Source organism: Chelonia mydas, chromosome 2 (genome assembly GCF_015237465.2).
Source record: "Chelonia mydas isolate rCheMyd1 chromosome 2, rCheMyd1.pri.v2, whole genome shotgun sequence".
In the NCBI taxonomy this organism is placed as follows: Eukaryota; Metazoa; Chordata; order Testudines; family Cheloniidae; genus Chelonia; species Chelonia mydas.
The window spans coordinates 104,268,180-104,284,171 of record NC_057850.1 but is presented as its reverse complement, the minus strand read 5'-3'; the positions used below and the strand labels follow the sequence as shown (position 1 = coordinate 104,284,171).

At 41.9% G+C, this 15,992-nt stretch overlaps 1 long non-coding RNA gene across 2 annotated transcripts in view; it reads left to right on the top strand.

Moving 5' to 3' along the window:
- The window catches only part of LOC114019526, a 784,643-nt gene that overhangs the window by 634,916 nt on the left and 133,735 nt on the right, over nt 1–15,992 (top strand). Inside the window, exons 12-13 of one of the 2 annotated variants that reach the window (XR_006288643.1) lie at nt 1,695–1,803; nt 13,463–13,522. This is a non-coding gene — a long non-coding RNA (uncharacterized LOC114019526). Of the gene's footprint in view, nt 1–1,694; nt 1,804–13,462; nt 13,523–15,992 lie in introns of those variants that run through there. The other variant, XR_006288645.1, reaches the window with a different exon arrangement.

The window sequence follows — 15,992 nt, the reverse complement described above, 5'->3', positions numbered from 1 at the left end:
GTTCTCAGTGGTACCAGATGACAGAACAAGGAGTAATGGTCTCAAGTTGCAGTGGGGGAGGTTTAGGTTGGATATTAGGAAAAACTTTTTCACTAGGAGGGTGGTGAATCAGTTGAATGGGTTAACTAGGGAGGTGGTAGAATCTCCTTCTTTAGAGGTTTTTAAGGTCAGGCTTGACAAAGCCCTGGCTGGGATGATTTAATTGGGGATTGGTCCTGCTTTGAGCAGGGCGTTGGACTAGATGACCTCCTGAGTTCCCTTCCAACCCTGATATTCTATGATTCTATGATTCTAAAAGCTGGAGCCATCTGCTGCTGATAGAGAAGCAACTGTGGGTTGGAAAGGAAGGGGAGTGCTGAGCTGTGGTTGTACAGTTATCCCACCTAGTTGCATGAATGCCCATTTGTCCATGCAAATGTGGGTTTTATACCTGCACAAATGTTTTGCGAAGAGAGACAATATGGGCCCATATAACTCTAAGTTTACCTCATTAGGAAATTTGTAATATATAGGCTATATTGCATGCCTGAGGGGTATAGCCATTTGTTACTGTTGCTGCTAGTCTTGAATTAAGACAGAATGTTTGTGATCCAGATGTGGTAGAGAGTCATCTATGGCCAGAGGGCTGGGAATCAGCAAACCTGGGTTCTGTTCAAGGCTCTGCCACTGACTTGGTGAGTAACCTTGGGCAAATCACTTGGCCTATTTTCCCATCCTTTTGTCTCTTATTTAAATTGTAATCTTGTCAGGCAAGCACTGATCTATGTGTCCATGGTCTATGCTATGGGTGCTACTGCGGCATAGCCTTATGGTGGTGCAACTATGCCACTGTAGTGTAGATATTTCCTACAGCGACGGAAAGGGTTTTTCTACTGCTGTAGGTAATCCGCCCCTCTGAGGGTTTATAGCTAGGTAAACTGAAGAATTCTTCTGCATACCTAGCGGCATCTACATTGGGAGTTAGGTGGGCATACAATGCTTAATTTGTATTGAAAGAGGCACTGGGGCTTAAGAAATTAGATGCTGGGGCTCAAGCAATATTTTTACTTTCATAACTGATGCAGCAAGTCCAGCCCTGGCACAAATTAAGCACTGACAGCATAGCTACGGTGCTCAGGGGTGTGAATTTTGCACACCCCTCAGCACCATAGCCATGGCAATCTAACTTTTAAGTATAGGCCAGGCCTGTCTCTTATACAGTGACTAGCATGGCGGTGATGAGATCTCACTTGGGGCTCTCTAGACCCTACTGCAGTATAAATAATAACGAAAGGTGGTGCAATACATAGCTGATTGCTTCTGGCCAAATGCCCAAGCACAAAGGGCCGCGTCATTTAAAAGATAAAAGAGTCAGAAGAAAGAAAAGAAGAGCTGAGCCGGGCTGCGGGGGCGGGGAGGGGAGGCATCCATTTGCGGGACAGGAGACAGGTGGAGTCAGGAATGAGAAGAAGAGAGGGGCTGGGAGCCCTGAAAATTTTGTGGTATCTCAAGATATTTGTTGGATTGGAGAATTAAGACTAAATAGGGGACTTAATTCATCCCTTGTTGCTGTAATTTCTGTGTCTTAGTCTCTTTTATATGCTGAGTTATCCCAGAGGCTCAAGGAGGGTCAGTGTCAAGCTGTATCTGCAGCAAAGTCACATGCTGATGAGTAATTCGGAGAAAATACAAAAGATCCTTTTTCTCTTTTTCAGATTTGCTTAGCTCACGCTCATGAGCTGGAGAATAGGAAGACAGGCAGGAAGATGATGCACGATCTGGACTCAACACCATTTATGGGACCTTCCTCCTTCCAGTGAACAGGTAAAATTATGATTTGAATCCTGCCTTGACAATGTGGATCACAAAAATGTTTCCATAAGGTGCTTGTTTTGGAGTTCAACAGGGCAGAGTAGGCAGAGATTGCCTAATGTGCTCCAACGTTCTTGCAGGCTGGTGGAAGTCAGGCCACATATCTGTGGTGATGTGAATGTGATATCTCTAATAGGAGAAAAGATTTGTTCCTTTCCATCAGACTTCATAAGAGTCAGTCTACAGGCTCAGTCCTTGAGTCCACACATTCTCACTCCCTGCTCCATCTCCCTATTCCTGATTGTGTAACATAGCCTAGTCCTTGTTTTTTTTTCTCTGCATGAGCTTTCTTATAAAAAGAACATAAACAAACAAATGACATCTTGCAGCTTAACATAGAACTTCCCTAAACTTACTCTCCTGCTAAATCCAACTTGAAACTTCCACTTGATTAAGAAATATAACCAACTGCACCCCTCCCCAAAATAAAGTAACTTAGAAGAGGAAGAAAAATGGGTGTTAAATGCAATTAGATGGGAGTCATAACTATTATTATGGAAGCTCAGGTCATGTATATGCTCAAAGAGTGACTGAGGAGGAGATTGTCAAAGGTGGAAATGGTAATTAGGCACCCGACTATCATTGATTTTCAGTGGGAGTTAGGCGTCTACTTGCCATTTATACTTTTGCAGTTCTCCTGAGACAGAAATTCTTATCTGAAAGATAGTCTCTGTTTTGTAAATGTAGCAACCAGAAAGTTTCCAGTATCCTAAAGATGTCCTTATAGTTCCTCAGTTTGAATGCCATCTACTCACAGGAAGCAATGAGAAATGGGGATGATCTCTTGTCTTTCACCCTATTGGATTTCCAGTTTCTCAGCATGACTGTGTTGCTGGCAATTCAGTGATTAACCAAGCTCTTTTATTTTGCAGTCAAATCCCCATTAAAAAAAATATTTAAAATCATATAGGCCATAATGACTGAAACGCTGTATTTGAGAATATCAGCTTTGCTCTTTCCATTATTTGTGTGGCACTTCAGCAGATGGTTTTGTGTTAGATTTAGACAGTGACAGGTACTGTAATCTCTAGGACAAAAGCATGTGACTGAGCTTTATTCCAATCTGGTAAACTCATGATAGTGGCTTTGGAAGAGCACCGAGATAAAGCAAAGTAAAATATGTGTGAACAATCAGAATGACACGGTTGGGTTGCTCTTTGTTGCTGTTGGAACAGCTTGCTGGTCAGATAGCTTTCTGGATACTGTGGAGAAATTAAATCTACGTCCTAAATCCTAGCGAGTATGGATCAAATTCAGCACTAGCAGAGGTTGGCACAGCTCCTATTAAAGTCAATAGGGCCTGTACCATGGTTAACTTATTTACCTAAGGTACTTCTGTTGCTCCCAACACCATAGTGTCCGAACACCTTATAATCTTTAATGTATTTATCCTCACAATAGCGGTGTGAGGTAGGGAAGAGCTATCACCCCCCATTTTACAGATGGGGAACCAAGGCACAGAGAGGCTGAGTGATTTGCCCAGGATCATGCGGGAAGTTTGTGGCAGAGCAGTGACTTGAACCCCAGGTCTCTCAAGTCTAATGCCCTAACCTCTGGACCAGCCTTCCTCTCTGTTTTATCCTCTCCATGTGTAACTATGGTATATAATCTTTTAAAATCCATAGAGACAAAAAGGCCTGTAACATACATCCCCTTTGTGTGGTTTGACACCCAATCAATAGTTTTTCAAAAACAAAGTTAAAACACGTACTGTATTATGATTTGGGGTTAAATTCCTGTGCAGTGCATGGGGATTTATTATTATTTTTGTTATTTGTATTGTGGTAGTGCCTTGGGGCCCTACCCGTGGGTCAAGGCAATGTTGTCCTAGGCAATGAACAGACCCATAACAGGCAGTCCCTGCTCCGAAGAGCTTGAGACATTGGAATGATACTGAGTCAGTCAGAAAACTTCTTCCATACAGCAGTGGGATTTTCCTCTTCTTGCAGAGAAAGTTTGGTGCTGTTGTTCGGTTAATTTTACAGTACAATACAATTCATGCTGAATGTGCAAGGCAGAACTTTCCAAAACCAGAAAACAATACATTTCTTTCTGGCTTTCCAGACCCCTGCCACATCTTATATCTTTCCTATGTGCTTTCAGTATTGCTGCTGATGATCTAGTGTATTGAAACCAATATGGAAATTCCCCATCACTGTCCAAGGGCAACAAAACACAAAATATTTCCCTTTCTTATTTGCATCAAGTTGAGGGAGGATGCAGATGTGACAGGAGCAAGATGAGAATGTTTGAAACATATATGCTACTGCACAGAGCCCTGAAGGCCAAATCTGTCCTATCTGAGAAAGCATAGGGTTAGCTGGAGCTCCACAGCTGCAATGGTGGATGCTTCCTTGATGACCAAACGGTGGAATCCATGACATTCCAAGTCTGTGGGGGTGACTTTCGAAAGGCATTGCACTTGTGTAGAGCCTCCTTAAATCAGCAGAGGTAGGGTTTGGTTCTAAGTAGCTGACTGATAGCTGCGGGGAATCTTAAATTCACAGCAGAGCCCAAACAAGTGTCAGCGAGGTGATCTCACTTCTCATCAGGGAGTTGGACAAAGTACATGACCCAGACTAGTCCAGCCCTGGAAGAACTTTGTTTTCTTATTTGGGGTTTCCCACTGCTGCATACTTGTAGTTACTGCAGCTGTACTGTTGGTTGTGCGGAGCAGAAGTACATGGAAACTTAGTTGGAATTGTGGGGTCTCATTTGTATGATCTCCCCAGTTCCCTTCAACAGCTCCTCAGCCTTTTCCAGGCAAGCCTCTGCACTGGTCAGGAGTGCCTGGATGTAGGAATAAGGGGTATGTGCATGCCTTACTATCTAAACCCAGGTTCAAGATTTGGCCTTCAGAAAATCATCTGTGTAATGTTATGTGTATTCAGTTCCCATGGAGCAAGAAAGGAATACCAAACTCTGAAAGCTCAGGCCAGGACAAACTTAATAAATAACCTCACATAGAAGAAATTATACTTGACAGTGTTTTATATACACATTCCCTGTGTCCTTAAAGAAGGCAACATCCCTCAAAGAAGTTAAAGTTAACTAGTCTTTCTGGGAGAGAAACCTTCCCCACATGCAACTCACCTCTCACCCATCTCATCTCAAAAAAGCCAATAGTGGTAATAACCTGAGAAAACCACACTTTGTAGATGTGTCTGAATTTGTACTTTGTGTGATTCTGTTCAGTGTCAATGATGCTACATTACATAATCATAATAAATTAAGTATCTTTGGAACCCATGACCAAAGACCTCTGGATGACTTAGCAAATGCAGTTAACAAATGTACAAAGACACATGGTGTCAGCCTTTGTCTATGTCCAGAAGAGAATGGAAACAAAAATGAAGAGCAACCTTTGCACAAAACGCAAATGAAACCCAAAATGACAAAAAATAGAATAAATTCCATCTTGAAGGAAATCAGGGACCTAGAAGAGCAGATATCCAGAGGGACAGAATTCCTGTAGTGCAGGCCTTCAACAGAAAAAAATCCTCGTTCCCATTCTCTCTGCATTACATCTTGGGATGGTCAACACATTCAGTTCAGTCAGTCTCACTGCTGGCCCATAAAGCAGAATGCTTTACTGAAGGTAGATGAATCCTATATTATTCAGGGCTTTATGCACTAATGATATATCATGAGGTACATCCATTAATTTGTAGGTAGCCAAAGCTTTTTGGAACTTAAATATTCTTAAATCTAATGGATGAAGTCGTCTGAGAAGTCAAACTGCCATGTTCTTGTTATGTAGCAGCTGTAGTCTATAAGTGGTTTTCAAGAGTAAATTTGCATGTATTCTAGCCTAGAGGTCACTGTCAAAATTGAATTAGACTGATTGTTGGAAATCGCTGATAAATTTTAAAATAGGGAGTGGCTTCAAGGAGAGAAGGGAGCCTTAAGAATGGAGAATTTTCAAATCCAGCTGTCTAAAGTCATAGTTAATGGCCTTCAGAGGTGCAATCAACTGCAGGTCTTATAGATTCCCTTCTTTTCTTCCCATAGCTCCTTTTTCCTCAGCTCCCCTTTTGATTTTCAGAGCGTAAAGAGTAATAAATATCTACAGCTAATCTATCCACCTAGTGTTACTACCATTAAAAAAATCCACAATTACTGACATTTACCACTCCACTGGATCTGCTGTCCTGCAGTTCTTTCTTCCTTGTAAGCGTGGGCAGACACTACGATGGGGAAACGGTTGTAAATGCTGACTTTGTAGTAAGAATTACCATACGCACACGTACAAGTATAGCTGAACTACTCTGTTTGTGGGAATATCCATCAAGATAGACCAGACCCATGCAAATAATACATATATCACAGAAAAGTTCAACATAAAAATCATTCACTAAGGTAAAGAAGTACCCTCAAATCATTCTAAAACCATTCCAAGTAAACATGTTCTCATTTACAAATTAGTGGTAATGATTCTCTTAGATTTGTTTTGAAACCACTGTGAATCTATCTCCATAAAAAAATAAAACAACCAACAGTTACAGAAGCAGACAGAGAATAGCTCTATAGTTACAAAAATGATGCCAGGTGATTCCACCTAGCAAATCAAATTCTATTAAAATACTTAAAAATAACTGTACTCAAGTGCTCAGGAAGCTTTTGAATAATTACTGCTTTTGGGAGAGAGAACCTCTGGTGATTTCTGACCCCTAGTGCTTTGTCTTTTCATTTAAGGGGACCTAGTGTAGTACCACTGAATTACACATTGCTTTTAGCTGCACCAGCAGAGAACTGTAATACTAGAACACATATTCCAGGGTTTTAAATACCTGGAAGCTCTGAAATGTATTCAACCCACACTTTTCAGATTCCTGAAGCGAGTAAGACCTTTGTGCTTTTTTCATTTCTAAGTATCTGGATTTTCATAAGTAGAATTATACTTAAATACCAACTTACTTATCTTTGCAAGCTTCATTAGCATCCATCTACACCTTTCTTTCTGCACAGTATTTTATAAGCACAGTGTACATCTTTTTAATGCAGTTCTGCAGCAAGGCATGAGATTAAATATTCAAATAGCCACCAATGCAGTGTATGTGCTTTTTACCCCAGAAGAATCTCTTCCAGAAAAAGCAGTGGCAAACTCTGTATTAGTAGCTGCACAATCCACAGTTGCAAATTGATCGTAATCTTTGGGTCTCAACAATGCAGTCTCAGACCTCTGCTCTGTATCTGCATTAGGGACAATGAAAGAGAAGGAGAGAGAGAGAAGAAGAAGAAGAAGAAAAAAATAACACGAAAATGAGATTTAAAAAGAAGTTGTCTGGCCCACAGTGATGAGATTAGATTCAAGAGACCATTGCCATGCTTTTATACTAACTGAAAAAACATTTGTTGTCCTACCACAAATGAGGATGTATTGATATGTCAGAAGCTTTTAGCAAACAACTGGTTTATTTTTGAATGTGGGGATTTTAAATGTCACAGGACTACGTTTTTGGATTTGTAGTCATGGCTATCCAGCAATACTGCAGCACATATACATGACTAAACCGGTCTCTTCTAACTTGATATTTTCTGGCTACAAGGAGATCTCATTTCAAGTCACAACACTGTAAGATAAACCCCGCTTCATCCTCCTTCTCATTCTTACCACCAACTTTTTCTTTCTTCACCCTGAATCAAAAGTCCTATTCAGCTTGTTGCCAGATGTGAGCAATCACAGCTTGACATAGGGTACAAATAACACCTACTCCAGTCATCTACTTTTAAATTGGAACGGGGCCCTTGATGTGTGCTAGAGATTGCTCTGGTTTATGTAACTTGCACATGAACAGTAGTAGGCACCAAGTGAGAATTACATGAGAGAACTTGGGGACTGCAAGCCCAGCGGCAGCTTTGGAAATGAAGCTAGCCATTTTAAAATGGAGGTAGGTCAGAAGTCACAGTTCAGACTGATTTTTGTAAGCGGCCTAATGTTCTCCATAAGTATATATAAAGCAGAAAGGGTCTGATTTGAAACCCAGCTTAACATTTGTTTTCATTTTTTAGGAACTTCAGAACACACAGGGGTCATTGAACTGTTCGTGCTAGTGCTATTTAGCATTCATGGTCTGGAGGAAAATAAAGTCCTCACCTCTGACCTTTCATTAGAATGTAGCACACAAAAGGTTGGGGGTGAGGGGAAGAAAAATAGGGAGGAAAAGTGTTTTTTCTTTCTCAGAAAACTGAGGTGATTTTGTTAGTAATCACAGGTTTACCTATAGCATAAGATTGTGCTTTCAAATTGTAAATTAGAATGCTCTCTATTACAGGGAAAGCATTTTTGTTTTTGCAAATGGAGTAATTTTCCTTCAGTACAGCAGTTGTAACCCCTTTCCTCTGTATATTTAATGCTTGTTGTGAAGAATAACAGCATGTCCTGTCAGCAGCGAGAGCCCATGCTGAGGTAGTGTTCAAGTCCAAGACATTTATGTTAGAGTCATCAGCAAAGCCTATGCCTTCCTCCATGCCTCATTCTTAAATTATTTCTGTAGGTTTTTTTTTACTTTGACCCCTTTTTTAAAAAAAAGTTTTGTTTTCCAAGAATAATAGCTTGTCCCTTTTTAAAATTATTTGTTTTTATTTTTCACTCAAAATGCATTACATTGAGTCCCTTTGAGAAAACATGAAATGGTGTCACCTAACAGCATTAAAATAAATACCATCCATAAATCTTGGTCAATGCTATGTGAAGTTCACTATTGAACATTGGGGAAAGGGATAGCATGGGTATGTATTTTCTTCTCCAAGCTAACAGTCCTAAGCAGCATTGAAACACTTTGCATATTACTCGCACCATCTAACAAGTTCAGTTAAGGGCCTGATTTTCACAGCTTTCCCTAGGCTAGTAATTTACACCAGTGTAAATAAGGGTAAAAACTCAACCAATCTGAAAATATAGCATTTTATACCCGTCTTAAAGACGTGTAAATGGCTACCCAAAGTGCTAGGTAGTGGAAAATCAGGCCCAAAGTCTAAAGACCACTATCAATTAAAAAGTAATTAAAAGGACACAAAGAAAATACCATTTGGAATAAAATTTTCAAAAGTGCCTCAGGCTCAGAGCCTCAAAAACATTTAGGTTTCACTTTAGCTTTCCATATGACTTAGGCTCCTAAGGGCTAGATTCACAAAAGGCCTCAGGCACCCAGGAGTGTTGGAACAATTTGTATAGTGGGGGTGCTGAGAGCCATTGAACCAAACTGTAAACCCTGGATATGATGGAAACCACTTCAAGCCAGTGGGTGCAGCAGCACCCCCTGCACCACTAGTTCCAGCACCTATGCAGGCACCTAACTGCCACTTTAGGTACCTAAAATCCTAGAATCAGGCCGTCCGCCCTGGAATTCAAACCCTCTCAGCTGCCTCCGAACCCTGTAGATGCCTAAATTTGCTCAGTGCCTAAATTTACGCAGTAAAGTTCCCTGGGTGCCTATGTTTCTGCCTCTGAGCATGCACAGTGCAGAACCACCGCAATGCACAAACTGAGGGAAGATAGAAAAGGAGTACCTGTGACACCTTAGAGACTAACAAATTTATTTGAGCATAAGCTTTCGTGAGCTACAGCTCACTTCATCAGATGCATGGGGGAAGATAGGCATTCCTCTGCCTAATTTGCCTGTAGTGCCCAATCCGGTAAGGGTGCTTATACCTCGCCTACTAGGTCAGACCCCTAGAGGTGAGCTTACACAAAATGGAGGTGGAGAAGGAGCTGGCAGTGCTGCTGCTTTCTACGTTTTATCCCAGTGGTTAGAGGTCTCACATGGGAGGTGGGGGAACCCCCAGTTCAAGTCCCCCCTCAGGTGGATGGGGAAGGGATTTGATTAAGAGTCTGCCACCTCTCTCTCCTGTTGATGCTGTTCCACTGTGGCTTTGGGGAAAAAAGTCACTGCAGTGGGGGGGGTGGGGACTGGATCCTGGGTCTCCCACCTCCTAAATGCTAACAACCAGGATACAAAATCATTCTCATGCTTGATCTCTGTGTCTGGCCCAATGATTCTTTTATTATTTATCCACAGTGGAACAGCCTCAACAGGAGAGACTGAGGGAGCCCCACATGCGAAAATCCCATAGCCCAGAGTTTTCAGCTCTCACCTAAGAGGTGGCAGATCCCAATGCAGATCTCCCCCTCCTGCTCTCCTTTTTGCTAAAGTAGTGCAGGTGCCTAATACCACTAGAGGGCTTTCAGCTGAGAATCCCAAACAAGGGGATTTAGGTGCTTATCTTTGAGAGGGGATGGGGCTTAGTACACACCCCTTGGCTTGGCATCTCTCATTAGGTATTTTAGGTGAGGAGATGGCTATTATGCTGGCCTTTGTGAATCCCATTCTGGGGTGCCTGACTTTCCCCATTCATTGCATAGGGAGCCTAGGCGCTGAACTCAGGTTTTGTGAAACCCCAGTGATTGTCTAGGCACCTAAGTTTCTTTGTGAACTAGCCCCAAAGTGCTTAAGTCACTTCTGAAACTAGAACTTAGGAGTCTATGTTATGTAAGTGCTTTTGAAAGTTTTACCCATTGTTGTTTTTAAGATGAATCCTTAAATTCCAGTTTAACTCGAGACTTATATCTAGGGGTCAAATGAATGTCTTAGGAGACAGGTATTTGGCACTGGAATATGTAGCTTTTTACCTCTAAGTTATCTGGCATATGTTCTAGAGCTCCTCAGGTACGGAGTCACTGAAAATGGTTAACATCTATTAGTTGTTTAATGGACAAAAGAAGCTTGTGGTGCGCTTCAGTTCTTAGTGGACAAGTGTTTACAACAAAAAAGCCACCATGGCTGTTGGTTGCAACTGTCATCCTTGTTAACAGCTTCACATAGAGGCCAACAACCGAAGGGGCATCCATTTATCTATCTTAGATACTGTGGTGATAGGTGCTTTAGAAACCTTTGAGGAATAGAGATTGAACAAACTACTTATTCTTAATGAAAGTCAGTGGAGTACATTGGGCTGATGTGGAAAAATTTATAATGCAACTGCCCATCCTATATCTGCTCTGTGGATAAATACAGGAGCCTCAAATCCTTTCTGGATGGGCTTTAGTCTCCAGTGTAGTCAGTCTAGAATCTTCTATGAGCACTACAATTCAGTTTTAAAGACAAATGAAAGCTAATACTAATTTGGTATTGATGCTTTGTGTAAAGGTGTAACCGGTTAATTCTACAAATAATAATTTTAAAAAATCCTAATGGTTGTTATAGCATACAGAATTTTTCTAGATAAATACATCAGAACATTGAATGTACCATGATAAAACAGAGTTAGATTTTTGACCAGCCCCTGCACCCTTTATTTAGAAAAAGTAACGTACTTTACTTACCCTGTCTTCGCTGGAGCCCTGAGAAGAGGAGTGCCTCTTGGAAATTCCCTGTGGTAATACATATCCATACTGCTTACCACCTCCCAGACAGAGCCTGACCCTTAGACAGCAAATTATCTCTTCTTCGTACATGGATAATACTTTTGGATAAAGTCAGATCTTTAAGCGCAATTCCTAGAGGACCAGAGCAGATAGCCAATGGAATTTAAATCTGTTAAAAAAACTACTGCTAAAATGATCCTAATAGTAGACCAAGCAAAGCATCATACTTGTTGGATCATAGAATATCTCAGAACCATTTCATCTAGAGTAGAAATGTGCTTAAAGGTTGATTTACTTCAGTGGGAGCTAACAAAGCCTATGGATTAGATAGAAATGTACCATCTGTATCTGCCAAAAGAATATTTGGTCATAGCTAGAGTTAGGGCTTGCTGCCAGGCCCTTTGGAGATATAGGATCCTTATGTGTTTCCCTGGCCCCATTCATATGTCCCTGTTCATCTTGGCAAAGTTATGCTAAGTAATCAATAAGTCCTGGCTACCATACGTGTTTAGAAACATTCCAGCTACTATAGCTTACAGAAACAAACAACAGATGAACTGTGTACATTGTTTAATATTGCAATGCAGATGTAACAATATTTTCATTTTAAAGGCAAAATATAAGAAAAATCTGACACTGCAGAATGGTGAAAAAGTTATTCCATTAATTTTTCTTTTGTGTCTAAGAACAGATCATGAAAATCAGCTAGTTTTATTTGTTGTTCAAAATTTTGTTTTTGTCAGCAAATAATGCTTTGTGAGATCATCATTCAAATTTCAACTTGTTAATTTTACAATAGACATTTCTCAATGCATGCTGCTTTGGTTAGTGACATACGTCACAAAGTATTCCCTCTGCTCCCTTATAGGATGTCCAATATAACTAGCCAATAAGGAGTAAATTTTGAATTATGTTGTAAATCGTAAAATTTGCAATTTACATTATTTTGGTTAGTTATAATGCAATCAGGGAACAGAAACAATCCCATGTGATTTGTGTGTCTGACATACCTCCCGATCTGTGAATTATACATTTATCACAGAAGTAAATATCACAGAAGTAAATATCACAGTTTATGTTGTGTTGGTTAATGTGTAATATTGATTTTACAATTGAATAGACAACAGAAATTCCTGAAGGGTGAATGAGGTAGAAAAATGTCTGCCATGCAAATATTCATGCTACTGCAGCTTGAATTCTCAAAGGTTCACATAAGGTTGAATTCTCAAAGGTTCACATAAGGCAGTGGTTCCCAAACTTGTTCCACCGCTTGTGCAGGGAAAGCCCCTGGTGGGCCGGGCCGGTTTGTTTACCTCCCAGTGGCTGCGGTTTGCTGCTCCAGGCCAATGGGAGCAGCTGGAAGTGGCGCGGGCTGAGGGACGTACTGGCTGCTGCTTCCAGCAGCTCCCATTGGCCTGGAGCAGCGAACCGCGGCCACTGGGAGCCGCGATCGGCCGAACCTGCAGACGCGGCAGGTAAACAAACCGGCCCGGCCCACCAGGGGCTTTCCCTGCACAAGTGGCAGAACAAGTTTGGGAACCACTGACATAAGGTGATCACAAAAGGTTTGCAAGGATGTTCAAATTGAAATGAACTTTGAATTAGAACAAATATTTGCAATTCCCCCACCCCCACTATTTTCTCATCTCTAGTAGAATGAGAGAGGGATGGGATCTGAGAAAACTGCGACAGAGGGGCCAATACGAGAGAATGTTTGTGTGGGTGTCCTGTGAGTGCATAGCCCAGAGTGTGATTGAGGCGGTTGCAAAAGCTGTGGTCCAATTTGTTAGCATTAAGCATTGGTCTGGGTGTGGCTGAGAAGCTATTCTGGGATTCATGGAGGTGTTGCCCCAGATCTGTTTTAGGTAATGAGACGTCTGAGATATTGCTCAGGGTCTATTTAAAGACGTGGCTTTCCAGAATAAATTTTTAAACATGGCTGTGTTTTGACAAATCCAACTTATTGTAGGTAGTTTGTTCCCAGATGGTTTGGGGCCAATCGTCTTGCATGTGTGAGAAGGCCCTAGAAGCAGCTATTTTTGAACAATGCGTAGCTGCATAGGGGAAGGACAGTTATACAGCACTGGAAGAATGGATACTGTATTCTTGCCTATGGAGGCTGAAAAGGTTGTAACTGCCTCTTCACGAAGCTGTCAAGCTCTAATGATTAAATCCCACAGTATACATGTTCTGTGCAGTGGTTTTTTGTGCCTATTTTCCTTCATGCCTTTAATCTCTCAGCAGGTTGGAGAAGGCTCCTGTTATGTGCTTGGTTCTGACCTATAGCACCACTGTGCATATTAGGTAAGTAATTTAGAAAGAGTGTAAAAAGGAATTACTTTAGACACAGGCGCCAGCTTCCTCTTTGTCCCGGGGGTGCTCAACCCCTGCTTCACCCTAGGCCCCACCCCCACTCCACCTCTTCCCCCACACCCCCACCTCGCCCCGACTCTTCCTGCCCCCACTCTGCCATTCTTCTCTTTCCACCCAGTTCCACCCCCACCCTGAGCGCACCCCATCCCCACTCCTCCCCTCCCCAGTGCCTCCTGCATTCAGCGGAACAGGTGGGAGGTCCTGATTTCGGCAGGTGGGAGGCCCTGGGAGGAAGCGGAAGGAGTTGAGCAGTGGGGCTGCCGGCAGCAGGAATCGCTGTGGGGGATGGGTGGAGCTGGCTGCTGGTGGATTCTAAGCACTCATAAATTTTTTTCCGTGGGTGCTCCAGCGCCTATGAATTGAGATACCAATTTTCCTTGATCTCACCTCTGATATCTAGATCATTAGAAAAGGTGATACATTGGTGGGTTGAGGGCCCAATTCAACTTTTCTTGAACTCAGTGGGGCACTTGCATTGATTTCAGTGGGAGATGGATTGGTCCTCTACAGAGATCAATGTTTGAGAATGCTTTCTAAAATCATAACTGGATGCAAGGTAGAGCCATAATGAACCTTCTCAGTTTTTACGTAGGAGACCAGCATTGTATCCAACAAATTTGATGCCACAAACAAAAGAAACTGGATGGAGATGTGGGGTCTTAATGGAGACTGAGCTTGGGTTGGTTATGGGGGGACATTCTGACCTCCAGGGTGACAGCGCTGCTCAGGTTTGGCTCCATCTCCCTGACAGGTGGCCAACTGGGCCAAAACTGTGAGCATGGCCTTGTGGCCTGGTGCATGGCTTCAAAGTGCCACGCTTTGAAATTTGGTGTGGCCACCCACTGCCATCATGACAAAGGGGCACCCGTGCCAAACCTGAGTAATGCTGCAACCTGAGAGGTTGTAATGCCTGAAGCAGGGAGCCGGGCCCAGTCAGCTCCATGGGACCATAGCCACAAGAGCCGCCGTGTGACCCTCTGAAACCTTGTGGCAACCTAAGTTTGGGTTACGACCCTCAGGCTGAGAAACCCTGGCCTACAAGATGTGTGAAAAGCAGGTGAGCAAGCACACAAGACAGATTCTTGCTTCCAGTGCTACCTTCAGTCAGATGTTCCAGAAAGTATGTAGTTAGGGTTCCCTGGAAAAGGTGATGAAGACTTATTTTGTCAAAATTGTTTGGGCTATAGGCTTCTCACACAATGGGCCATTGCATTCCACCAGGGTCAGATCTCACTGTTTATTCTGTTGTTCATTTTCATTTTCAGTAGAGGAGAGCAGATAAAGGGGCAGGACAAGGATGAACTGAAACAATTAGGTTTCACTGTTCACATATCCAGAATGAATAACTGACTTCCTTCTGCCTCTTGCACGAAGTTTATATGAAAAACAACAGTAGATATTTGGTAAGACCAGCAGTAATTTAGTGGTTTTAAATATTTTATAGCAAAGCCCTTGTAGTAGAGTAAAACTAACAGCATGTTATATTTTGCAGGGGAGCTTGTTTATGCTTTTTTTTTTCACCTTCCACCTTTCACCATCCAGTTGAATATTTTTCTCCCTGTCTGTAGAAGTTGCCAGTATAATCTTTTACTGATATGCCTGATTCAGTTAACTGAGATGTGGACTCATGCAGCTCCTCCTGCTGTCTGAATGTTTAGTTGTGCTGTCATGAGTTCAGAATAACAAAGAGATATAGAACAGGAAAATATCAGCCTCCAGGCATGAAACTGTGCTACAAATGATAATAGGTACAGCAAGCTGGAAACCTTTAATCAGGTGAGATGAATATTATTCACACATACACGTGTGCTATAGATAGATAGATATACACACGCACACCACAGTATAGCTTGAACCACTGTAGATATAAATTTTTCAGGCTAATTGTAACATGATTTTAAGTATTATCCTGCACTTCTCCTAAGTCAGCATTTTTCCTCTTTACAAAGGACAACTGATTTACTGAAACACGTTTTCAAAAGCTAAATACTTCACCAACTGCATTGGGGGCTGGACTAAAACATTATATGCTAGTTTGAATGATTACACATCTAACTTTCCCGCATTCCTTTTTTCTAAAAGGTTAGTATGTTTCCTTGAGAGACACATGACCAATAAGTCAGAACAATCAACTCTTTGATGTGAGGACTGGCTAGCCAGCCCATCAGGCCTGTGAAATATACCAGCAGCAAAGCAGTAATGTGCATTTAGAGAAGTGATCAGTCTGCCTGGAGTAGCTAACATGATTCAGGTTGGTTGTCAAGGGCTCACAAAGGTCTGATAGCAAGAGAATGCTATAATTGGTTACAGTTTTTCATTAGGGTGCAAATCAAATGATACAACCAACACCAAAGCTCTTTGTTGCCCTCTGCAGGGACAGAAATCAGGAACCTTATTCAGC